General features: G+C 40.4%; 1 protein-coding gene across 1 annotated transcript in view; it reads left to right on the top strand.

Annotated features, from left to right (window-relative positions):
- Window positions 1-22,825: 22,825 nt before the first annotated feature.
- LOC102861291 (interleukin-1 receptor accessory protein-like 1-like) overlaps window positions 22,826-27,239 on the top strand; it is a 1,697,309-nt gene continuing 1,692,895 nt past the window's right edge. The window contains exon 1 of the mRNA XM_006885045.1: window positions 22,826-23,421. The gene's annotated coding sequence lies outside the window, so the exon portion shown is untranslated. The remainder of the gene's footprint in view (window positions 23,422-27,239) is intronic.

Here is a 27,239-nt window from a genome sequence, read left to right on the forward strand (position 1 = left end):
TATTTTAAAATTCATTTTGAATATTAAACATTCCCCGTGCACTGTACACCGTGTCATGCACTGTGCTCAATGCTTTACATTTAACCCTCCCAACAACTCAGTCCAGCAGGCTTTTCTGTTATCCTCGTTCTGTTGATGAGGACACTGAGGCCCAGAGTCACATGACTGCACAGACCACAGCTGGCATTTGAACCTGAGGAGTGTGACTCCAGACCTTATTCACTTGACCACCAAAATAAGTGGCCTTTCCATGCAAACTTCTAAAAATGAGAAATATACAATAGAAGGCAAAAGATTATGCAAGGGATTAACTTTTAGCTAAACGAGAGATAGGCCTAGAAAGTGAATAAAAACCTCAGAAATGCTTGTACCCCACACAGTACAGTCAACAGTATCAGCTCAGAAGAGCCACTTTTGCCCCGGATAGAGCACAGAAAGCAGCAAAGGCCAGGGAAAGACAAAAGGAGAGAATGATCCTGGGGAGGAAGTGAGAGGAACGTGGGTATACTGGGGGGACAGTGACTCATGTCAAGAAACAAAATGTGTATAAGTTGTTGAATAGCACACTAATTGGCTTTGTGAACTTTCACTCAAATACTATGTATTTTTAAAAAAGAGAAAAAGTATACTGTAATCAAGGATATCATCTCTCCATCTAGATAGCAAAATATATATGCTTGTGTATTTCTCAATTGAAGGAGTGTAGATGTGGAACCTGAAGATTTCAAGCTTTTATACTTTCTCTCAAAACAGATTTTGGGTTTTAGGTCATGTTATCATAGTTGAGCATAAATGCTGTTTGTCCCAGTGTCTTAGTTACTCACTGCTGCTGTAATAGAGGTACCACAAGTTGATGGCTTTGTTGTTGTTGTTCTTATTGTTATGTGCCGTCGAGTTGCCTGCAACTCATAACAACACTATGTACAACAGCCCTAAACCCTGCTCTATCCTGTGCCAATCGCACCGTCTCTGACACACCTACCCCCATTACCCCAGTCACTGAGTCAATCCATGTCACCAAGGGTCTTCCCCTCCTGCGCTGTCCCTCCACCCTCCCAAGCATGACATCCCTCTCCAAGGACTGGTCCTTCCTTACAGCATTTCCAATGAACATGTCTGATGAAGCTTCAGAATCCTTGCCTCCAAGGAACAACCTGGTCTCACTCTCTCTAGGACGAACCCGTTTGTTCTCCTGACAGTCCGTGGTAAGTCAATACTCTTCTCCAGCACCACAGCTCAAAGGCATCTATTCTTTTTCTATCATCCCTAGTCATTAACATATGCAAATTTATTCTCTCATAGTTTGTTGTTTTTATGTACCATCAAGTCAGAACTTGACCCTCCAGCAAGTTTTCAGCAGCAGTAAATCGCACAGGAGGAGATTGTCCTTCTTTATCCTACTAAGCAATTGGTGGATTCAAACCATCAGCGTTTGAGTTGGCAGTACAGCTTCTTACCACTAAGCCATCAGAGCTCCTGTAGTTTGTTGTTGTTTTATACCATTGAGTACGCACAGACCCATAGCTGAACCTCCTGAAGGTTTTCAGAAGCAGTATTTTGTACAAGAGGAAGTTGCTCCTCTTTCTCATATGGAACATCTGGTGGGTCTGGACTGTATGTTTTTGGGATGGCAGCACAGCTGTTTTAAAAGGCCAGAAATCCATATTCAGGATAGCAGCTCTAAGAGAATTGTCTGTGGTGGAGGAAAGAAAGTCCAGTGTTCCCTAGAGACCTTCATGTGTCCTCTTCCTCATAGTCTCCAGGACTTTCATAGCACAGGGGGCTGGGTCCAAAATGACACACACCACTCCTAGTGATTATTTCTTGATGATAGCGAGGCCCTGCCCTTATGCCCCTTTGGGTCCCTTTCCTTCCTTTAGAGCTCACCAAAGATTATTGGCCACATCCTCCTTTTTAGTCCTCCTGTAGTTATTTAGTTTATCAGATTATTGCACAGTTACCACATTATATTGTATTTTGGGGGTTAGGGGTACAGCTCAATCCATGGTGCTCAGTATAATATTGGGAAAGGGGAGCAAGTATGAGCAGTTTCTCCTACTGAAAGTGCAAGGTGCATTTAGAAGAGAAATCCTTCATCTTGTCAGTGTATCTTGATCAGAATTCTTGTTCCATTGCCTTTATTTCAGCCTCCTCCATTCTCTGATCTGCCCTCTGTCCAAACTCATCTGTTTCCTCTTTGCTTTCTCCTTTGCATTTGCCAATCAGCCTTACCACTCCAGCATTACGCTGATGCCATTCTCTCTTTTCTACAACACTACTGATTGCCTCTGTGTAACAGGGAAAAAGGTTAACATTTGAAATAAATGGACATTTTATACGCAAGACCAAAAGTAACCAATTTGACTTAGAGTTCATTTTATACTGGAAATATACAACCATGTTACAGAAAGCTAGCGAATTCTGAATACTTAGAAATTTTTTTTAATGATAGCATTTCTCAAGCTTACCAAATAATTGAAAAAAGTAAAACAAACTCTAATGTATTAAATTATAAAATTGTCTCCTCTTGAAATTATGTTAGAAATGAGAACAGGTCTTGTTAATATTTTACTGCTAAGTTAAAGAAAATCAATAGAATTCGATCACAAATAATGCAAAACAACAAAATGAGCATTAAAATGATTATGTTAAAAAAAAAGAGATTCTATTCGTGGTAAGAGAGTTGGGGAAATGTTTATGCTATTGGTTATTTAACATGTTACAAAGAAGTAGTCTGGAGGGCTCTGTGTGTGTGTGTGTGTGTGTGTGTGTGTGTGTGTGTGTATGTGTGTGTGTGTGTGTGGTGTTTGCTTTTTGGTTTTAAATTTGAGCTGTGGTAAAACTGGTCCCTCATACATAGCTGGAGGCAGTTTAATTTGTACACTACCAGGCTGCATTTCTTAAACTGGGAGATCTGCCCATTTGCCTAATTACAGAGGATTATGTATATAGTCCTTTCTAAACATGTAGATTCCGAAGCAGTTACTCTTTGGCAGGGCCTGAGATTCTGCTTTTCTAACTAGCTGCCAGTCCTGCTAGTTCGGGGATCAATGTTTTTTTTTCAGTCGGGAAATTCAAGACACTTTCTTTGGTTCAAGGACTTATTTACCTGGGATAATTATCCAAGGTCTGAATGATGACTAGCAAGAATCAGAGAAACTAGTTAATACTCTAAAAGGAAGGAACAGAAATCTATTTTTCTTCTTGTTTGGCTGGTATGAGGTAGAACTGTTGTGACATGGGCTGCAAATAATTTGAGGGGGATACAAAAGAAGCATAGGGTTGCTATGAGTCGTGCTTGCCTCAAAGGCGATCAACAACAGAAGCAGCAGCAGCAAGCTACATAATTATGCTAGGAAGGAGGTTGAGGTGGGGTTTGCTCCGGACTAGGAGATGGGGTCCTGACTACCTATTTTGTCAGGTGGTATATTCATCATTTCTGTTTATAGTTTTTTTTTCTTCCTGAAAGTCAAAGATCTGGAGTCAGTTGGCCTTTTAGGTGTTTCATATAAATGATATGAATGTTGCTATGTATGTCATAACAACCGAACTGACAGAACAGACTCCTAGTTGGGACTCCAGTGGATTTTTCAGAGGCAGCAAATTGCACAGGAGGAGATAACTGCTCGTCAAGATCCCTCTGAGAAGCTGATGGAAACAAATTGCTTGCCTTTGGGTTGGCACTGCAACTCCTGATCACTGATCTTCTCCCAGAATAAACTATAATCTTGGTTTAAGTTGGAAGTGGAATTCTGAATGTTTTCAGAGGAGAAGTTAAAAGAGAATTGGAGTTAGTGGTTTTCCAATACTGAAGGGACTAAAATAGAGATATGACAAGAGAAGAGGATCAGGCAAACATTTTTATTTCATTAAAATTTTGTCCTAACAAGACATTGAAGTCACTCCTGCTGGCCCTGAGAGCTGCTTGGAGGGTGAACCCTACTTGCTGTTGTTAGGTGCCATTGAATCTACAAACAGTGGGTGTAAACTTTGCTCTACCCTCGGTCATCTTCGTCTTCTTTGATGTACTTGAGCCCTTTGTTACAGTCACTGTGTCAACCCATCTCATTGAGGGTCTTCCTCTCTTCCATTGACCCTCTACTTTTCCATGCATGATGTCTCTCTTTAGTTGGACTGACCACTCCTTACAACATACCCAAGATATGTGAAATAGAGTTTCACCATCCTTGTCTCCAAGGAGCATCCTGATTGCAGTTTCTTCAAGATGGATAGTCTGCATTCTTCTCCAAATCCACAGCTCAAAGGCATTGATTCTTCTTCCTTATTCATTGTCCAACTTTCAGATGCATAGCAAGTGATGGACCTGACCATGGCTTGAAATGGCTGTGTCTTAGTCTTTAAACTGACATCATTGCTCCTTAACAACAACAACTTGGAGAGGTCCTTGACAGCAGATCCAAAGTAGGAGAAGGGGGAAAGGGAAAGAGAAGAAAGGGGAGGAAGCCTAGGAAGACAGAGAGGAGAGGGAAGAGAGGGAGATGAGAGAGAAGACAGGGAGACGAGAGGGAAGAGAGGGAGACGAGAGAGGGAAGAGAGGGAGATGAGAGTGAGACGAAAGGGAAGAGAGGGAGATGAGAGGGAGAGGAGAGAGAAGAGAAGAAGAGGAGAGGGAGATGAGTGAGAGGAGAGGGAAGACAGGGAGAGAGAAGAGAGGGTGAGGAGAGGGCAGTAGAGGAAAGGAGGAGGAAGAACTGGCAGAAGAGAAGGGGAAAGAAGAGGAGGTGGAGAAAAGTCTTAAAAATCTCTGTACTAATAAATGTGGCAGAAAATAGCAACTGTTTAGAACTGGTATAAGTACACATGGGGTTTGGTTTTAGTCTGATTCAAGAATTCATCTGGCTCGTGTGTGTCTGAAAATACTGTATACGCGTATGGTGTGAAGGTAGGGATGGGAAGAAGAGAATTATAGGGGTATTATTCTTTTTTAAAATTTTATTTGATAATAGTTTACTTACAAAGTTCATATTCACTGTTTTTCATACCGGATCTTCCCCCTCTTAATTCATTTCCCCCCTTGTCTTGTGTCTTGTCACACCTATGTGTTAAGCTCCAATTTCAATGGGCTTAGATGTCCAAAGGCATAAAATAAATGTTTTCCAGAAGTCCTGGGCTCTTTGAACAAATAGAAAAACCTCAATTTCTGGTAAAATTCTTGTATTTACTCATGTACACTTTGACACACCTAATACTGGGAATTAACAACCTGCAGAGTTTCTTCTGAGAGGATGCAAGACCTGGAAAATGAAGCCATGCCTAGAGAGGAATGAGTTAGTAGCCTTGGCTGATTTTGGGGATCCCTGGTGTTACCCAGTTTAGGACTTATCTACTGCTCCACAACAAACTCACTGGGGGTGGTGTTATATGCTATTGAGATGGAACCAACTCCAGCTGGTTTTCAGAGGTGGTTAACTGCACAGAAGGAGACTGCGCATCTTTCCTCCCTAGAGTAGCTAGCTAGTGGATTCAAACCAGGTGCTTTGGGGTTGGCAGCAGAACTCCTTACATACTAGGCCACCAGAGCTCACTAGATGGTGGCTGTCTTCTAATATTATATAAGACTATCACTGGATCTTTGGCAAGGAGATAGGTTGGTTCCTATGCCAAAATTACAAGCAATTCTTGGAGCACAGCTATTTCAAAAGGAAATTTCATATTGGATTGCATATTTCAGGATAAGCAAGAAAATTTGGGGAAAAAAAAGAAGCAAAAATTTTCCTAAAAATACTGAGTTTGGAAAAATTAGTGATAACGTTCAGAATATTAAACCAAGAAATAAATTGATGAATTTGAAGACTAAATGGAAGAAATCCTTTAGAAGATATATAGGGTCTGTAAGAGAGAGTCCAAAATAAATAGGAAGACGGGTACAAAAGCACCCACACCTTAAATAGCAAGAACGAGAGAAATAAAATTGGAGAAGAGAAAGATACTTGAATATGAATAATGTAGAATAAATGTAAACCTTGAGAAACTTTTTACTAAAAGAGCCTTGAGTGTAACAAAGAGAAGAGGTATATATCATTTTTATACATCAAAAAAACCAAAACTCCTTACCACTAGTAGGGCAACACTATAATAAAAAAAAAAAGAATGAAGTAGTAGTTCAATTTTACTTGGACCACAATCAACAAACATGGTAGCAGCAGTCAAGTCCCCAAAGAATTGCTGCATTGGGAAAATCTGCTGTCAAGACCCTTCCCAAAGTCCCAAAAGAGCAAGGATGTAAGTTTGAAGACTAAGATGTGCATGATCCAAGTCATGGTAGTTTCAGTTGTTTCTTATGCACCTGAGACTTGGACAATGAATAAGGATGACAAAAGAAGAATCAGTGCTTTTGAATTACAGTGTTGGAGCAGAGTACTGAATATTCCATGAACTTAAAAAAGAATAAAACCTGTCCATATTGAAGGAAGTGTAACCAGGGAGTACCTTACAAGCAATGAGGGTGAAACTATGTCCAACTTACTTTGGACACGTTATTAGGAAAGGTCATTCTTTGGAAATATTTCCCATACTTGGAAAGATGGAAGGGCAGAGAAAGAGAAGATTCTCAAATGATGCATTGGCACAGTGACTATAATAATTGGGTTGAATGTAGAAGATCATGATGGTGGCACAGGTTAGGGCAAGGTTAAAATCTGTTATTCATTGGATCTCTATGAGTTGTAGTCGATGTGACATCCCATAGAAACATACATACACACACAGACACACACACACACACATACATACATGTTGTTGCTGTATGCCATTGAGTCAGAGCTGACCCATAGCTTACCATTCACTGGGTTTTTTTTTTTCTGAATAAGTAGTAACAACTTTATTTTTACCATTCACTGGGTTTTGAGAGGCAGAAAAATCACACTGAAGGAAAATGCCTATCCTTCTGCAGAGCAGCTGGTAGTTTGGAACTTCATGCCTTTGGGATTGCAGTGCAGCTTCTTACCACTAGGACACCAGAGCTCCCTTTTGTATGTATGTATATATTTTATTGTTGCTGGGTGCCATTGAGTAGAGTACAACTCATAGTGTCGCTATGAACAACCTATGAAATCTGAGCCCTGTCCTGTCCTCTGCCAACCTCATCATCTCTGACTCACTTGAGCTTATTGCTACAGTCACTGTAGTTGGGGTTCTTCCTCTCTTTTGCAGACCCTCCATCTTTCCAAGCATCCTGTCCCTTTCCAAAGAATAGCCTCTCTTAGAAAGTATGTGAGACAAAGCTTTGTCATCTTTGCTTCCAAGGAGCATCCTGGCTACACTTTATCCAAGACACGCATATTTGTTTGTTCTTTTGGCAGTCCTTGGGATATTCTGTATTCTCAAACACTACACATTAAAGGCCCCAATTTTTCTCTTGTCCTTATTCATTGTCCAGATCTCAGCAACACCACAACTCAAAGAGATCAGTTCTTCTGTCATTCTTATCCATTTTCCATTTCTCAGATACATAGCAAGTGATGGAAAAGACCACGGCCTGAATCAGATGCACTTTAGTCTTCAGACTGACATCACTGTTCCTCAGCAATTTGGAGAGGTCCATGACAGGACTTGTCCAGTGCAATACTTGTCCTTAAGTGCTGATTACTGGTACCAAGAGCATTGATTGTGGATCCAAGTAAGATTAAATCATGGCCAATTTCAATCTTTTCTCCATCACTCATGATGTTGCTTATTGGTCCAGTGGTGAGGAATTTTGTCTTCTTTATGAGTTGCAATCAATATTGAAAGCTGTAGTCTTTGATCTTTGACCTGCAGCAAATGCTTCAAATCCTCCTCACTTTAAGCAAGCAAGGTTGTGTTATCTGCAGTCTTCCCTTGATCTGTTCAGACACCAGTTTCTTGGTCTAGGTATATATCTCTTCTAGTCAATGGACCACACCTGGACATTAAATATTGAGCTGCCAACCTGAAGGTTCATGGTTTGAATCTACCAGCTGCTCTGTGGGAGAAAGGTAAACAGTCTCTTTCGTTCAATTTACTGCTGCTGAAAACCTTTTGGAAATTCAGCTATGGGTCACTTCCAATTTGATGGTACATAACAACAGCACAATGTTAAAGTAACAAATCTCTGTGACTTAATAAAGGGATGTTTTCTCCTCACAGAAAGACAAACACTAAAATTCCTGGCTTTGTGGTTCTCCTCTTAGCAGTGACTTAGAGTCTGTCCATCATCTGCCTCCATTATCTTGAAGCCCTTTCCTTTAAGACATATAAAGGAAGAGAGAAGACATGGGGATAAGAAAGTTGAGAGAAGTTCCCTCTAAAAATGTTAGGGATTTGCTCTTAAAGATGGGTGTAACATATTACTTCCATAATCTATTGTGGCCTTACCTATATGCAGAAGCCTAGGGGACATAGGTCTATTGAATGCTCAGAAGAGAATAAAAATGTTTTCCAACACATAGCCTTGGCTCTAGCACAAGAATTTTTTATATAGTATACCTACTCACTTATTAACCATCTCTTTATCCAACTTTTCACATATACAGCAGTGAGAAATCTGTATATTTCCTGAAAGAACCATGTATTACACACATTATGCAATGATACAAGTGTATTATGTAGCTAGTTCTTTAAGAGCATCTATAATACCTCAGTGCTCCATGTCTCATTTCCTTAAAAGTTGTTTTTCTTGGTGTATAAAGTAGTTCAGAAGGCCACATTAGTATTTACTCAATGTTAGCACATTTTTCAATTGTACTATTTTCGGGTATTGAAAGTTGTTAGGTTCTGTCAAGCCGGAAGCAACTCCCAGCCAACCTTCCAGTGGGTTTAGAAGTAGTAAGTTACATGGAACGATACTGCTCAACTTTCTCCCATGGAGCAGCCAGTGGATTTGAACCAAATGCGTTTGGACTGGCAGTGAAACTCCTTAACACTAAAACACCAAAGTTAAAACATTAATCCTATTTATTTGCTCTGAGAACTACCATTTCATCCTATTTTTCATTATTCAGCAGAAGCATGTTTCCTTTGGGTCTTCTGTAAGAAAAACATAAACACAGCAGAGGAGGACAAAGAACCAGAAGGAAGGGACTCAGATGGGGAAATGGTGCACTAGAAATTTTTGCTGTATTCAACTAATTCTTTAGGTTACAGAGTAATATATATTAGGACTGTCTAGACAGTTAAGGGAACATGGAAGCCAAACATACAAGTAGTAACTAGTGCTAAAGATAACATAAAAATGATAAAGTGTTTGTGGCATAAAAATAGTAGTGATTCATTTACCCATTGCATTGGTGTTGGAACCACCTCTTAGCTGACTCTCCAGTGGATTTTAAGAAGTTGTAAATTTTACAGGGAGAGATTTGTGCTGCAAAACTTCTAGTGGATTTCAGACACCAGAGAGGAACCGCCTTTGGACTAACAGTACTACTCCCTATCGCTAGAACATCACTAGAACTCCCGAAGGATAGTGATTAAGAGAGTAAAAGTGCCACTGTGAGACACTGAACAAATTCTTCTTTGTACTTTGGTTTTTCCATCTTTAAAATGACCATAACGATGGTACCTACTTCCACAATTAAAACAGTATTGTAAGGTGCCTCCAGTGGTGCCTGGTGCATAATAAGTACAGAACAAATGCTGACTATTATCATTTCACAAAAGACTTGAATAAAGCATTGATTGACACTGAAAAGTGAAAGACATGATTATCTTAATAATCTAGTTCCTTTTCTTTGCTAAACTATACAAAAGTAATTGTTTCAAAAAGAAAACTACATCTATTTCTTGAAACAATCTTTTAAAAATAAATAAACCAGTCATTTCCCCCACCATTGTGCAGGAATATCCCCTGTACTTTAATCTGATAAGCTTGAGTTGCGCAAATGTATTTGATTTGCCAGTTTATTAATTTGTATTGGTTATTTTGATTAGCATTGTGTAATTTATATTGGAGTCAAACATTTGTTTCTTTTTAATATTAAAACCAAATTCTTATTTCTTTCTTATTCATTGTTGCACACTTTCTCCCTCCCCCCAGTTCCCCAGACCACCCCATAATGTGCCCCTTGTTACAAATTGTTCTGATACATCTCATGCATAATCAACTATTCCTTTTGGACAATTCTTCCCCTCATCTGTTCTTATGCAGTGTTTACTCTCTATCTACTCTTTACCCATTCTCTCCCCCCCCATGTCGGCCCCATTTTATAACAGTGGTGTTATGTAGTACTTGTTCTTTTGTTACTGAGATATTTCGCTCAGCATAATGTCCTCAAGGCTCCCCCATGTTCTGTAATGTTTTACTATTTCATTGTTTTTAATTGCTTTGTAGTATTCCAATGTGTGGATGTCCCATATTTTTTCCTATCCATTCATTACCTGATGGGCACTTGAGTTTTTTACATCTGTTTTCTATTGTGAATAACACAGCAATAAACGTGGGTGTGCATACATGTGTATGAATGTGGCTATGGTTTCTTCAGGGTATATTCCCAGTTGTGGAATTGCTAGGTCAAATGGTATTTCTATTTCCAACTTTTTGAGGAAGAACCAGATTGCCTTCCATCATGGTTGTACCTGTTTACCAGCAGTGAATAAGAGTTTCAATCTCTCCATAGCCTCACCAGCATTTGTTGTTTCCTGTCCTATTGAACTTTGCTACTGTCACTGGGGTGAGATGGTATTTCATCATTGTTTTGATTTGCATCTCTCTTATAGTTAGGGATTTTGGACATTTCTTGATGTGTTTGTTTGCCATCTGAATTTCTTCTTTGGTGAAGTGTCTGTTTATTCTATGCCTATTTTGCAATTGAGTTGTTTACCTTCTTCTTGTTGAGGTCCCTGGAGTAGTCTATAAATTTAGATGTAGGTCCTTATCAGATATGTCTTTGCCAAATATTTTTTTGCCAGTCCGTGGCGTTCTTTTTTACCCCATTAAAGCAGTTTTTTGATGTGCATAGAGATTTGATTCTTAGAAGGTCCCATTTGTGTATTCTCTCCTAGTTGTAGGTAAAAACAAAATTAAAAAAATTATTGAAAGATGAAATATATACAAAAGTATACATATATATGTACATATGTACACTTTTGTATATATTTCCTCTTTCAATAAATTTCTGTGTTTCATTGACTATGCAAAGGCATTTGACTGTGTGGATCATAATAAACTGTAGCTGACTCTCAGAAAAATGGGAATTCCAGAACACTTGATCGTGCTAATGCAAAACCTATACTTGTACCAAGAGGCAGTCGTCAGAGCAGAGCAAGGAAACACTGCATGGTTCAAAACTGGGAAGGGCGTACGCCAGGGATGTGTCCTGTCTCCATACCTTTTCAACCTGTATGCAGAACAGATTATCCGGGAGGATGGGCTCTATGAGGAGAAATGCGGCATCAGGATTCGTGGAAGATCTATCAACAATCTGCGTTATGCAGATGACACAACCCTGCTTGCTGAAACTGAGGATAACCTGAAGAGCTTACTGCAGAGGGTCAAGGACTGCAGCCTTCAGTATGGATTGAGGCTCAATGTCAGTCAGACAAAGATTCTCACCACTGGACCAATTGGCAGCACCAGGGTGGATGGTGAAGAGAATGAGATTGTTCACAGCTTTAGTTTGCTCCATAGTCAACACTCTTGGCACTAGTAGCCTGGAAATTAAAAGACGTATTGCCATGGGAAAGTCTGCTGTTAGGGACTTCTCCAAAGTACTGAAGAGCAGTGGTGTCTCTCTGGAGACCAAGGTGTGTCTGATACAGGCCATGGTCTTTCCTATCATTTGTTATGCATCAGAGAGTTGGACAATGACCAAGGAGGATAGAAGGAGAATTGATGCCTTTGAGCTGTGGTACTGAAGACGAGTATTGAATGTACCATGGACTGATAGGAAAACAAACAGATTCATCCTGGAAAGGGTTAAACCGGGTGGTTCCTTGGAGGCAAGGATTCTGAGGCTCTAACAGATTTTGGACATGGTGTAGGGAGGGACTGGTCCTTGGAGAAGGACATCATGCTTGGTAGGGTGGAGGGACAGTGCAGGAGGGGAAGACCCACTATGAGGTGGATTGATTCAGTGACTGGGGTAATCAGGATGGGAGTGTAAGAGAGAGTGCGATTGACACAGGGCAGAGCAGAGTTTAGGCTGTCATACATAGGGTCGCTATGAGTTGCAAGTAACTCGACGGCACAGAACAACAACAACAACATATATAGGCATAAAAGCCAGTGAATTGTCAAAACAGAAATACATCCAAGTAATCACCATCTGGATCCAAAGACCATGTGTAGTACTGGTAAAGTTCCCTTTGTGCTTCTTTCAAGTGAGTGCTTCCAGTGGCAATTACTATTCCAGTATTTGACAGTGTAAATTTGCAGCATAGTTGCTGTCGTCAGGTACTGTTGAGTCGAGCATGACTCATATAAAGTCTCTGAAAAACAAATCTGAACCATATCCTATACCATCCTCACAATCTCAGACACACTTGAGCCCACTGCCACAGTCATAGTGTCAGTCTACCTGGTCAAGGATCTTACTCTCTTTCGCCATCATTCAACCTTCCCAAGCATGATGTCCCTTTCCAATGAATAGCCTATCTTAGCAACATGTCCAAAGTATGTGAGGTGAAGTTTAAAAGTCTTTTCCCCCAAGGAGCACTCAAGCTACACCTTCTCCAAGACATATCTGTTTTTTCTTCTGGCAGTCCATGAGATATTCAGTATTCTTCTCAAATACTACATATTAAAGGCATCAATTCTGCTGTAATCCTTATTCACTGTCCAGATCTCAGTAACAAAGGAGCATGACCTGAATAAGGCACACCTTAGTCCTCAAAGTAATATAATCTCTCCTCAATAATTTTGAGCAATTGCTGACTGCAAACTTTCCCAGTGCAATATGTTTCCTGATATTTTGACTAATGGTATCAATTGTATTGATTGTGGAGGATCGAAGCAAGATGAAGTTGTTGACAGTTTTAGTTTCTTCTCTATTATGATGTTGCCTATAGGGCCAGTGGTGAGGATTTTTGGTTTTTTACCTTGAGATGCAATCCATATGAAGGCTACCGTGTTTGATCTGCTGCAGCAAGCTCTTCAAGTCCTCCTCACTTTCAGCAAGCAAGGTTGTTTCATGTGCATAACGAAGGCTATTGATAAGTCCTCCTCTGGTCCTGATGCCACATTCTTCTTTATAGAGTCCAGCTTCTCAAATAATTTGCTAGGTGTATAGATTTACTAGATATGGAGAAAGGATAAAACTCTGATACACACTTTTCCTTCATTTTAAACCTTTACCAAGAGGCTGTTGTATGAACAGAGTAAGGGAATATTTCAGTGTAGTAGTTCATACTAGAAATTTGGCTTCCCTAGAAGCCATGTCTTCAATATCATCCAGCTACCGTGGAGGCAGGTGGTCTGCCTACATCATCAACAGCTGTGTGAGCCATTTCCCATTTCTTCCTCATATGGTTAGCCTATCCACAAGGCAATTGGCTCCAATTCTATGAGAAATTAGATTGTTCTTTTGTCAGTTTTCATGAGATGTTGCATATTCTTTGCCAAAACCTCAATTCAGAGGCATCAGTTCTTTGATTTTCATTATTCATCATCCAACTCTCACATGCTTATGAAGCAAATGAAAACACCATGGCTTGAGTCAGGTACACCTTAATCTATAAAATTACAACCTTGCTCTTTAAACACTTTAAAACGGGTCTTTTCAGATTGACTTTGTCTAATGAAATACATTCTTTAATTTCTTGACAGCTGTTTCCCTGGGTGTTGGCTGTGGATCCAAGTAAAAGGAAATCATTGATGACTTAGTCTCTTCTCCATCTATCATGATGTTGCCTCTTGGTCCATTTGTGGAAATTATTACTTTTTATCTTTTTCAGTAAGTTCTTCAATTCTTCTTCACTTTCTACAGGCAAGTTTAATATATCTGCAGTGTTAGTCCTAACTGAAAACACCACCAGCTTATTTATAAATAGATGTGTGTGGCTAGATAGACAAAGATTATCTTTAATGTTTGATTGCTGTCAGCTTTGCAGCTAGGAGTGTAAACATCCTTTAGTCTACTTAGAGGATTAAAAAAAAGGGAAACCAAAACATGCATCTCTGAAACAGATACTCTGTTCTTAGTACTCCAATAGTTAAACGTGCTACAACTTCCCTGGTAGATTGCCATATTAACTTCACTTTAAAACAAAACAAAAAGACAACACGCAGAACACAGGACACAGAGACTGAGAGAAGACTGGGGAGATCCTCAAGGCCATACACAGGAGACCTGATTATTTTAGATATCTTGATTATGTCCTCAACTTCTCCTTTTAAAGAAAAGGCTTACAGACAATAATGGCTGAGTCATGCCAGAAGAGAACTCCTACCACTTCCTAGCTGTGTGAGCTTAAATAACTGTGTCATTCGGCCGAGTGAGACTTAATTTCTACTGTCTAAAATAAAGAGATTATTCAAAGTTCTCTCTGGAGCATTCTTCCAAAATGGATTCTATTATTTTAAACATTTTAGAATTCTACTACCAGGACCAAGGCTATTTCTTTCCAAGTTCAAGGAAATTGCCCTACTTAGATAATGCTGTTTAGTCCTGGTCGTCTTCAGTCTTTCTTCAAGGTAACTGAAAACACCTCCGCTCCATCTTCTCTGAGTTTTTTAGACTGACTTAAAATCTGTCCTACATTACGTAGCTCTTTGTGCATACACAGAAATATGCATTTTTATGTATTTCTCTCTACTACTAGAATTAAATTCCTTAAAACAGGGGCTGTGCTTTACTAGAACCCCAACATTCAACACTGTTTGTATGTAACTTAGTATGTCTATGGGTGGTGCAAATGATTAAGTGCTGGACTACTAACTGTATGTAGGGTTGTTGGTTTAAACCTACTCGGAGACACCTCAGAAGTAATGCTCGGCAATCAGTTTCTGAGAGATCACAGCCTTGAAAGGTCTTTGAAGCATAACTCCACTTTGATATCTAAGGTAGCCATGAGTAGAAACTGAGCCAATAACTTTTTTTTTTTGTGGGGAGAGAGTGCTCTGGTGGCCTAATGGCAGGAAGCTGCACTCAGTCTCGAAGGCACCCAGTCCACGGCCACCAGCTGCTCCACAGGAGAAGGATGGGCAGTCTCCTCCCGTGTGATTAACTGCCTCTGAAAAGTCATCAGATGGTCAGCTATGGTTTGGTTGTAACTCTATGGTACTCAACAACAACAAGAAGTACAAAAAGCAGGACTAAAAAGGCCAATGTGAATATAAGAATAAATCAAAATTAAGAGATGCATTCCAGTTTGTCTCCTCTGAACATATGAAGTGCAAATGACTACTAATGCAATGGTTGGCCATTCCAATCCACCCACAGGCATCAAAGACAGGCCTGTGTATTGGCCACCAAAAAGATCGCAGCCTTGAACACTCAATGGAGCAATTCTACTCAGCACACATGGAGGTCTCTATGAGTCAGAACTGACTAGAGGTCAATTCTGTGCTGACAACTAGTCACCAGCATCAGATAAATAATAGACTGGTGGGCAAATGAGTATTACTCTCTCCTGTTAACACAGGCTGGATATTGAAAACCGAAGATGAGACATGTATGTATTATGTTCAATTTCCTCTTCTCCTCTGTCTTAGTTCCTTGAAACTATGAAGGAGGTGACTATAAGCAAAGGCCCAGCTTCAGCCTGATCCCCCAGGAGAGTTTCAGGAAACTAAATTTTCCCTGAAGGAACCCTGGTACTATAATGCACAGTATATTGTGGTCAGTCACCATAAGGCCAGTGGTTCATATCCACCAGCTGCTCTGAAAGAGAAAGACAATCTCTTTTAAAGATTAATGCCATTAGATCAACCCTACAGCAGTGGATTTGGTTGGGTTTTAGTAGTCTAAACAGTCAAGTTTTGAAACTGTCCGTCAGTCATTGATAAAGGTGGAGGAAGATGGTAAACTCTGGATACTTCTGTCTCTTCACTAGCCAGTCAATCAGTGCCAGTAGCCATTTATTAAAGGGAGCTCAGAAGCTGGCTTTTGGTAGCAGAACATGGAGAAGATACAGTGCCTGTCTTACTCTATTTCCTGTTATAGCATCATTTGAAAAATACTGTTAATCTAGTTAATTTAAGAAACTTTAAAATTTAATGTTACCTTTCATGTTCTGAAACATCATTTCACATTGTCCCCTTCATTCACCAAACTATTCTATGTGTTTTGATTACCAAGAAGTGCCCTGAGTAATTACACAGTAAGCGGTCTTCTCTATATGTACAGCATAGGGAGCTCTGGTGGCCTAGTGGCAAGAAGCTGCACTGCAATCCTGAAAGTGTGTGGTTCAAATCCACCAGATTTTCTGCTGGAGAAGGAGGGTCAGTCTTCTCCTCTGCCAGTCGGATACAACTCAACAGTACACAATAACAACAAAAGAAGTATTACTATTCTGTATTTGTAGCAATACTAGTTCATTTCATTTCCCTAAACCCTGAAGAGTTTGAATTTTGCCTTCTCTCTCAAATCACTCAATCTTGTGGTTTTGTACCATCGATTTGAAAATGATCAGTAGCTGACCCTCTGTCGGGTTTTCAGAGGCAGTTAATTGCATGGGAGGGGGATTGTCCATCCTTCTCCCGAGGAGCAGCTAGTGGGATTCAAACTACATGCCTTCCAGATTGCAACGTAGCTTCTTGCCACTAGGCTACCAGAAATGCTATTGGCATTTTACCTTCTTCCACTACAATATTTGAAGCTACTTATGTCTGTTCAGTTTCAAGCAGAACATCACTGCCATCGGTCACATACCTTGGATCTCATGATTCCCACTGGTGTTCATTTGCTTTTGAGTCACAGTGACCCTGTAGGAGAGAGCAGCATTCTACAGGCACGCTTTTGTCTCACAGAGTGGCTGGCAGGCTGGAACTGCTACTGTTCTGCTTTGCTGCCGAGTGCTTAAGCACTGTGTCGCTAGGACTCCTTTGGAAATCATGAGACCTGGTAGAAATTCATACAAAAAGTAGGAAGTGTTCTTTTTCCATGGATCAGAGACTGATTAAGAAATAAAACTCTAACTTCCAGTCAGCTTTCAAGAAAACACACTTTGGAAGAGCAAAGCAGTCATCTAGATCTGGCCATTAGGATACCCTCAGCGCTTCCAACCTGGCTTGGTACACAGTAGGTTTCCAGTGTCCACCTCCTGAGTCAATGACAGCATTGATATTTTACTCACCTGATACATTGCTCTGTGGTTTTATTTAAACTAGTTGTCAGCATGGAATGAGTTCTGCATTCTCTTCTGGAAGTGGGTGAATTTCCATGGTGAGCAATTCCTCTATATACAGTTTGCAAATCATTTTGGGAACCTTCCAAATGAAAGGCACTGTATAAATATACCCTCCCACCAGCAGCCAGCCGGCTTTCCACCGGGGATGCATTTGCATCGCTTATGGCCAGAGTGTTTCATTTGGGGCATTGCTTTTATTTTTATGACCATAAAAGAAATATTCACAGTATGAACAATAATGTAAACTGCATTCAAGAAGATATATATTTGTATATTTTTATGATTCAAAACTTAGAAATCGGAAAGAAAAGCAGGCATGGGCATTTTTCTTTCCTGTTGCTGTTTGCTTTTTCATAGCCTTTTTTATTATCCTACAACTTTATGGGGGAATTTTGCTGAAATGCCCAAGTCTTTATACCTCGTTTGAGAATATGTGGTGGTGGGCTCCAATGAATGTTGCTGGCAAAAGCCTGAAAAGGATGGGTGCTAGATTTTGCATTCATTTTGTCTGTCACAATAATAGTTTGCCTTAGCGCTGCCTTTTTTGTGGTTGGAGGCCTCTTTAAGGAGACACAGAGAAAAGGAAGCAACCTGAAGTATAAATACCTGCTCAGTAACTTAACATGACAATGGGAGCTCCAACAAGTGGAGGAGCTGTGAAAGAGACAAACTTTAGCCTCTGTAACTCACAGGGGGTGGGGGGATGGGGGGGGAGACCTTGAATGAGATGGATGGACTCTGACTGGAGTAATGGGGGTAGATGTGTCAGAAATGGTGAGGTTGGTTCAGATAGAGCAGGGTTCAGAGCTATTGTACATGAGGTCACTATGAGTCGCAGGTGACACATAACAACAATAACCAGCTCAGCACCTTTGAATCATTTCCACTCATAACAACCTTCCATTAGGTTTCTGAGGCTGTTACAGGAGACTGTTCATCTTTCTCCTGTGGAGCAGCTGGTGGATCTCTTAGTTAGCAATCCAATACCAAAGAGCTATGACGCCAGAGCTCTTATTCTGCAATAAAAAAGTGAGGTCATTTCCTAAAGAGTTATTACTAGCAGTGAGACTTTGAATTTATATGATACAGAAAGTATTTAATGAACTTCAAAACAAACTGCCAACAAAGTTAAAGCAAACCTTTATAAATTATGCATTTATACACAGAGTCATCTGCATACAAAAAATGAGCTGAATTGTAATTCATGACATTTCCATAATTAATTAAAGTTAAACAGAATGCACTGCCCCACCCGAGATACATTTTCAGAGGAGCTACTCTGACTGGTCAGGGAAAAACAAAATTATATGTTAAAACACCGAAAAAGGTAGATAGAATAAAATTCTTTGTCATGTCACTGAGGAGTGATCCAAAATGTGAAAAATAAAATGTAAGCTTCCAGTAGTTATAAGGTGGAATCAAGAAGAATTTGAGTTTCCTGGGCTCACAGTTCTCTTTCCTAATTTCTCTTTCAAAAAATACCCAACTTGCTACTTCCTCACTTTTTCCTCCCTAAAACAATGAAAGTGATTTTTAAAATCTTAGCTAGAGGATAGTAATGTTAGGAAATAGCTCTCTTGCAGGTTATTTGTAGCTTATAAAGTAGATGTTATTGTATTCTCCATCTCCTCAGAATATTACTGTAGCTAAACTCTAATTCCATACTGCCAGTAATACCAACTTTGTTTCATTAAAATGAATTCCGGATGTAAAATATCTTGGCATTCTCCTTTTTTATTACCAGAAAATAAAACAGCAATTTCTTCAACAGAGAAAAGCTACAAGCATGGGATTGATCTGCAGCCACTTTTTACTACAGACTCCAGAATGCTTTGCGTTACTGGCCTACAATCCCCATACTGCAGCACCAAGCTTACTGTTAACCACTCAGTTACTGGAAAAGATAAGGAACAGGATGTTTGATAACTCTCTAACATGCCAGGATTTTACTTGAGTAATCAGTGTTTGGGTTGTTTGTGGTGTGTTTTTTCTCCCCAGTGTTTTGAAGTATGTTTTGTCTTTACTAAGGTAAAGAAGAAGAAGGGGGGGGGGGTAAAAGCTCTATCTACAGATGCATATATCAAATTATGGACATAATGTTGTATATTCTCAATGTGTTAATGTTTATACTTCCCATGTCAAAATCCTTTTCTTAGACCCATCATTGAGTTTTGTAGTTACCTTTCACCCCCTTTGGAGAGAGGTCAACTTTATTCTGATTTTAAAATAACATCACAATACATTGCTTAATGCTCTAAACATCTGCAAAAGAGACTTTGGTGAGGTAATTACAATTCCTAATTAGATGCACCTTGCAGCTGTTGTTCGTTCTAATTGGCAATAAACGGCTACTTTTGTTCTGACACATATCTTGTGAAGAGTTAGAGAACTGAAGGGAAGCAAAAGGAAAGCGTTCCCACACAGTTCAAGACAGTTTGCACAAAGAGGATCCCATGGCAACAAACAGGCCCACAGTTGGCTCTGTAAGATCCAGGAATAGACAGTGCTTCACCTCGGATTCAAACAAACCCTTCCCTTCTTCGATCTGAAGAGTTTGAAAACATGTCTTGCAATGATCATATGTTCACCTGTGTCTTTAAGACATTTCTCAGAGCTTATGAATGTTCTCTGCAGTCCGTGTCAAAGAAACACGTATAACCTCTGCTCTGTGTTCAGTAGCAAATTGACTTGCAGAAGCTCTTAGAACAGAGGGCTTGATTTTTGGCACAATGTGGAGTTAGAATGGGCTTTGGCTCTTAGTTGGTTTCAGTCTCTTATTTTACATACAAGGAAAGTGAGGCCAAGGGAAAAGAAAGTCAGCCCTTTTGGGTAATTATGACCATTTAGGAACTCACAGCAGCAACAACAGGAGTAGAAATTAGACTTAACTTCTAGGATTGCAGTCTAGAGTGGAGAATTTTTATTTCCAAACCTTGGTAAAAAAAATAATAAAAGCTCACTGCTTACCAGTCCATTCGGACTCATAACAACCTTCTCTCGAGTCCCGGGGAGGCTCTACATCTTCCCAAGAGGAGATGTCCCACCTTTCAGCTGGAGAGTAGTAGGTAGATTTGAATCCCTGACCTTTCATTTCATAGCTTCATTCCTCATTCACTAAAACAGTGTGTTTCGAATTAAACCTGTTAATAGTGTGCTCCCTCCACACCAGAAACTAGAGAGCCAGGTCTGTGCATACATGGGTTAGCTTAGAAAGGACTGCAATAGAAAGTAGAAAATGATGACCAACCCCATTTATGAGGCCTGAGGATGTATTTGCCTTTCACCTCTGGGTCTCAGTTTACTCTGGATTGTAAATGGTAAATGCAAGGGAAAGAACAAGTAGAAAAGAAGCCTTGGCATCAAGATTAATATGGATAAATTGCCTCTAGAGGAAACTACCTAGTGAGGGACATGATTAAGCACTTGATCTCTGGTTTGAAATGCTGTGAGTTATTTAAGATGGAAACATTTGTTGTTGTTGTTCTTTATTTTTTTTTCTTCTGGGAAACCACTTAAAACTTGCCTTCTGTCTTTTAATCAGCTCTTATCTGACCTTTGATTGGAAAGTTCTTCCTTTAAGAGTAAAAAGAGCCCTGATGGCAAAGTGGGTTACCGTTTGGCTTTTAACAGGAAGGTTGGTGGGTTTAAATCCACCAGTCACTTACCACGGGAGAAAGATGAGGCAGGTTTGCTCCTGATAAGATTTACCTCTTTGGGAACCTGAGGTGACCACACAAGAGCTTGGATTTCCATTCAAACGACATACATTTGCCTTTTCCCAGTCAAGTCCGTCCTCACTTTCACCTCTGCCCCAAATTGAACTTGTGTTCATTTTGCTCACATTCTGCCTACTTTCTTCAAGTGTTTCTTTAACCTTCAATTCCTGTTTTCGTCGCGCCCCCCCCCCAATTAAATGAAGTTCTTAAAGGGCTGGCTGCTTTCCCTCTCCGTTGTGCCTCATTTTGCTGTACCCCCTTAAGCTCTCCATGACAAAAGCTGGAATGCATTGTCTAACTAGTGGAGGTTGTCCTGAATGGGGTTTACAGGTAGTGTCTCGGAGAGGAGGAAGGATGAGGGGGAGGCGGGGGGAGTCGGGGGTAATGTGCCTCTGCCCTTTATCTGTCCTGCCAAAACCTTTTCTAGAATTTAATACTAAAATCGCAGTGTAAATAGTAGTAATTCCCCAGAGTCTTGCACTCCAGATGTGTGTGGGCTAGGGACCTGCACTATTGGCCCTCCCAGGGACCAGATTAGAAATGCGGATTCTCAGGACCCGCGCTAACCCTCCTAAACTAGTATTTGCATTAGAACCTAGCGCCCTGAGATCATGCGCACTTTAAAGTTTGAAAGGCACAGCCTCACCAGTGAGTGTTATGCTATATCCCAGGGTAGAGCTTTCATATTTATTTTACCAGTAAGGACTTCCCCCACCACACACACCTCCCCTTTCCCACCACAGTTCCATCTCAGAAAAACCGCAGCAAACTGTTACGTAGGAACACGGTGGATAGGAGGAGGATCCTATTCAAGCCCCTCATCTTTCGCCCTCCTCCCCTCCATTGTCCACCCACACTCACACCCACGCACAGCGAGCCTTCCCAGAGCACCCGCTTCCCAAGCTCAACTCCGGAAAGACGCTGCTCCTCCCCTGGCCAAGCCAGTCGCTGCTCCAGGCGTACTTCCCAGAGGACTTGCAGATTACATACCAATACAGAGACATGCTCTTGGGGGAAAAAAAAAAATTGAAAAAATTGTCCTTTGGAAACAAGTATCACCTTGCCACCTGAGGTATAGAGTAGTCGCCCCCCCCCCCTTTCGTTGAAATCCAGTTTAAACTGATGGTCAGAGTGGCTGTGTGTGTGTGTGTGTGTGTGTGTGTGCGCGTGTGCGTGTGCGCGCGCGCGCGCGCTATTGAGCTCCAAATATGCTCTCAAAGAGGTTATTATGAGTGTGTCAGCCTAGGCATCGCTCTCTGTACCTTTCCACTGCTTTGAGAATTGGAACCCTCGTCCTACGGTGGCAAACCTAAGATTTAACTTCCAAGTACGCCAGTCCAAGTTTGCCTGGAAGTGCAGGTTTCCGTTGTTCCAGGCTACCCAGGATTCTTTCCAAAAGATTCCCCAGCTACCCTCCTTCCTGTCCGGGCTTCTGAAAACTAAAACTCGCAAAGCAGTGGCTGGCTGTGGATTGGCTAGTACTAAAATATCCATTGGGTGGCAGTAACACTATCCTCTTTATGACTTGCAGCAAACCAGAGAATGCATTCAATCAAATGAACCGATCTTGTAGAAACACTGGAATCATTTATGCATTGCAGTTTTTCTTTCTGGCTTTCGCTCCTTCTTCCCTGGGATATTTTGAGTGGATTGTGGCTATTAATCAAGATTTCGGGTTGTTCGTGGGTTGCTTGTCATTTTCGCTCGGGATTAGCATCACTAAAGGCAAGCGCAAAGCTACTCCCCCCCCCTTTTTTTTGAAAAAATTCTTTTTTGGGGGCTGCTGGAGAGAGCTAGGACCCAGGAGACACCCTTCCAAACAGCAGGGGTTGTGTGCTTTCACATAGCAGTACAGTACAAGGAAAACCCCGTCGGATCTGTTATTGCGGGATACTTGTGAAATATACATAGGATTCTTTCTTATGGCTGCATCCCGGATCTGGAAATTTTACTTGGGGACCAGGAGGATCTGAAAGGCTACATGTATTCAGAAGATTTCCTAGCAAGATTCCGATTCTTGGCATAGGGCTCACACACTTCCTCAGTTATCTGCCTTTTTCCTTCCTTTTAAAAAAAAAAAAAATTTAAAAATTCCCTCTTTTTCTGCTCTCTTTCAGTCTCTCCATTTCTATCTGCCTCTTCTTTTGCTTCTAGTCTTTTTCTCCCCCTGCTCTGCACCTGGATTGTATCTTCAGCAAACAATCGGGCACTTTGAGAACTAACTGGAGACAGTCTTGTAGGGAAGATCTATATGGAATTATCAGCTTTTATGGTGAACTTGGCATTTGTGAATGGGTATCTTGTTCACAATATTAATTGCTAGCAAACACAAGCAAAAGAACACAGGAGTAAAACGTGGATTTTTCTGAATACGCATTGTGATGACCAGCAATTACCTTACCGACTGATATCCAGAGGAGAATAATTTGGAAGACTGTCGTGGGTAAGGTCATTTTCTATCTCTACAAACCCATCAGTGGTGTGAGCAAACTTGGGCGTTTATAATGAGAATGGGCGACTTGGATGATTGCTGCATAGCATTGATGGCTGTGATGTGGCCGTTATTGGCACTGAATGGAATAACTGCAGTTGGGTGGGTTGGGGTGTGTGTGTGTGTGTGTGTGTGTGTGTGTGTGTGTGTGTGTTCGTTCTGAGTGTAATTGGAAAGAAAGCATCACTCTCCCCAAAACCCCAATTATTTTTTATATGGAAGAGTGTCTTGAATTAATTCAGGGTAGCACTCTTTGTTTGGATGCAATTTTTGTGGCTCCTCTGCCCTGGAAGAGATAGCAGTGGTGAAAGGAACACTTAGTGAGGAGCCCTATTTAAAATGAAGTGAGCTACTCTTTATTCATTAAAAGAAATATGCTTTCAACTCAGTGCAGCATTCTGCTGCATTTCACAGCCGCAATGGGACCAGGGACATCCTACTTGTCAAGTTCTTAAACTTTAAGGTGATAATCATTGTTAATTGTTCTCCAGGTTGTGATTATTGAAGATTATTAAGAACCTGGGGTTCCTTTTTTTTTCCAATCCACTGGATTATCATTCCCTGTTTGGGGGGGGGTAGAAAGGAAAAGAGAAGGAAGAGCTGGAAAGGGTGACTGAAATAGAGAGAAACCAGGCAATGTTATCTTAAATATCACCGGTGCTTTCTTTATCAAGTTCAGTTGCCCAATAATGCCATTATTTACCCTAAATCCTAAATAGCTGAAGCTGCGACCCACGTGCAAGGGAGTCAAAGGTCTGGAAGCGGAGCCCATCCTTTCATTGCATTGCAGCCAGCTTGGGAAATACAGGCAATTACACACTTGCCTTAACCTTAAGTTGGAGATGTGTCTTACCTGCTTCATCTGTTTTACCCTTTTGGTAAAAAGTTAGAGACTGGAGCACTGAGGATACTTAAGCATATTCTGCCTGGGAAATGGGGTAAAAAAAAAATCAATATTGATGACGTGGTTCAGTGCACTGTACTGCAATGCTAAAGTCCCATCCCATGGTGAGAGAATGGAGCATTTACATGTGTTATCCATCTCACCTGGTACGTTGATCCCAAGTGGAGGGGAGAAGATAGATGGATATGTAGGAAGATGGATGGAAGTCGTGCATAATCGGTGATTATGTAACTTCATTACATCAGCGAACCTCAGTCAACGATAGTAAGATGAAATGATTGTTTAGGGAGAGACTCCATCACCCTGTTAACTTTTGAAGGCTTGTAGCAGCCAAAAGAGAAGGAGGGCAGACAGAGATGAGCTCCAAGGGTCCTGTAAAGCTTGATCTCTGTGGTGAATTTAGCACGAGTTTTCTCCGATTGAGTTTCTGAGGGACAGCAGATCATATAAGCTTTAGGGCTGGATAGGGACGATTTTAGCCACACCCGTGGAGAGTCAAAAGAAGTCTGCAATATTTCACAAGTGCCCCATTGAACAATTGGGGCTGATGCTGGTCCCAGCCAAGGTCATAGTTCTAGTGCCTGTGATTGAAAACTCATGTCCCTAACTGCGTGGAAAGTTGAATCTTTTAAAATGAACACTGGGAATAGAACTGTTTAGGGTCCCCTTGCTCGAATTTTTCCAGGTAAGGCTTGATGCTGATTTCAGTCTGGTGGTTCCCTTGTGAAAAATGATGATTGCTTCTATAGTGTGTTAGAAATAAGTGTTCCATACCTTTATCTTTGCCATGACAACCTCTTTCTGTGCCATTTTAACCCTCAGGGAAAAGTTAACACCTTCAAAGGTAATATATACTCTTTAATTAAAAATAAATAAATAAATGGCAGTGAATTCATTAGTAATGCAGCTCCCAGAATAAAAGAGCAATCCATTTCAAGTGTTACTTACTGAATGGCTTGAAAGACATGTTACAGCCACCACGACTTTTTAACAGGAGACGAGAGAGAGAAATGCACTGTGGTCTCTGTACATAGGCGGGAATACTGCAGAAGAAAATGCCATTTTCCCTGATGCTTCATTTAGAGCTGTGAGTTTTAAAGAAGATACACATCACCTGCTTTTTTTTTTTTTTTTGGCCTTTCTACTGTATGAGAATCTATTCCCCTTGAACACCTTATGTATCCACCCCCCCCAAAAAAAAAATGAAACTCCACTGAAATTCTAACCCTGTTGAATTGAATCATCTTAGCATGTAGTTTTGTTATCTCCTAGTTCTCTTTACATTTGTTGTTTCAAAGAAAGCTAAATAGCTTTCTTATCAGGGAGATTAAATGGTTCTGTTGTGCTACCCCCCTTTACATCGCCTCATATGCCATTTCCTTACAGTCTTACAGAATCAGAAGTAAGCTCTAGACACCTCCTAAGTTAGGCTGAATTGATAGGCTTACCCCAAATCAGAATAATGGGATGGTGACATGCAGTTTTGAACTCTCATAAGTGAAGTGACTTTCTGATTTTTTCATAGGACATGCCAAAACACTGATAGACCCGTGCCAGTAAATTTGGAGGTTTGGTGTTCATATTGTGTAGGAAATTGGATGTGAAGTTAACTCCTGATTCCTTCCTTCAGGGGTCAGGGTAACACTACAGCTGCTTCCAGGCTGTTAGTCTCCAACTATGTGCAGAAATATAGTCTGCCATGATCTTTCCTGTACCCCTTACTTTAATATTTTAGAAAGGACTTCCTCAGTTTTTCTTTCACGTTAGCCACACATATGTGGGCAATACAGGGTATATTCTGGAGGCTTTATAAGCACAGGGGGAGATAGAAATAATACTAGAAAAGATAAGAAGTAGTCTGTTAAAAGGGGGGGAGACCAATACCATGAAATATACATATACATCAAATTGTTATCCTTCACCTGTATTCTGTATATAGTCACATTAGAAAAAAATTTATATCATCATTTTAATGGCACTTTATAACCTGTTACTTTCTTTAGGAAGAAGATTATGTAACCATGGCAGGTTATGGCATTTTTCTTAAGTCTCCTACAAATCAGTAATAAAAAGCTTTGCTTAATAGAAAAGCATTTAAAACATGAATGCAGTGAATAATTTACATTATAATGCCTACTCATCTATTTTATTGCCATTCTGACAGCCCATGCCCTGTCGTTAAATTGGAAGATATTTGAGGAAAAGAAAAAAGAAAACACTTATAAATATGGAAGCTATCCTGACCAGTTGCTTCAGCAGGGTCAAGTGATTTAGCTGTTAAGTAACCATGCTGTTTCTAACAGTGGAGAAAAATGTAAATGGAATTTTTACGATGCTTGTGATATGTATGAATAAGTCAGGGTAAAATGACTAAAAGAGAAAATATTCTTAGGAGCAACTGAATTGAAGAATTTACCCCAGATTTAGATTTCTGTATCTTTTAGACGGCTTCGCACTGACATGACTGGGTTATAGTTTGTCTTAAAGCAGATAAAAATCTTCAGTGTTTAGAAAATGTCCTGTTTCTATAAAACAGACTAATTTGTGGCAGTCAGAGCATCTAAGTGTTGATTAATAAGACATAAAAGTAGCAAGTTTTCGGATGATGCTCAAGTTCGAAAGCATTAATTATAATGGCACCATTTGGGCAACTATAGATAAGGTAGTGTCAGCATTTTTATGATTAAATTCCAGTGCTGTTCCCATTAGTTGTATCAGGAATCTCAGAAAACAAATCCAGCTCTCTAAGATGTCAAGACATCGGAGAATGCTAGGCTGAAACAAAGAGCCTGAGTTAGATTTCACCTTGTCAGCTCCTTGTGACCTCTGACACCTTATTTAACCTCTTCATGTTTGAAGAATTATT

This window comes from Elephantulus edwardii, unplaced genomic scaffold, assembly GCF_000299155.1.
Source record: "Elephantulus edwardii isolate Elephantulus edwardi_28Jun2011 unplaced genomic scaffold, EleEdw1.0 scaffold00040, whole genome shotgun sequence".
NCBI classification, from domain to species: domain Eukaryota; kingdom Metazoa; phylum Chordata; class Mammalia; order Macroscelidea; family Macroscelididae; genus Elephantulus; species Elephantulus edwardii.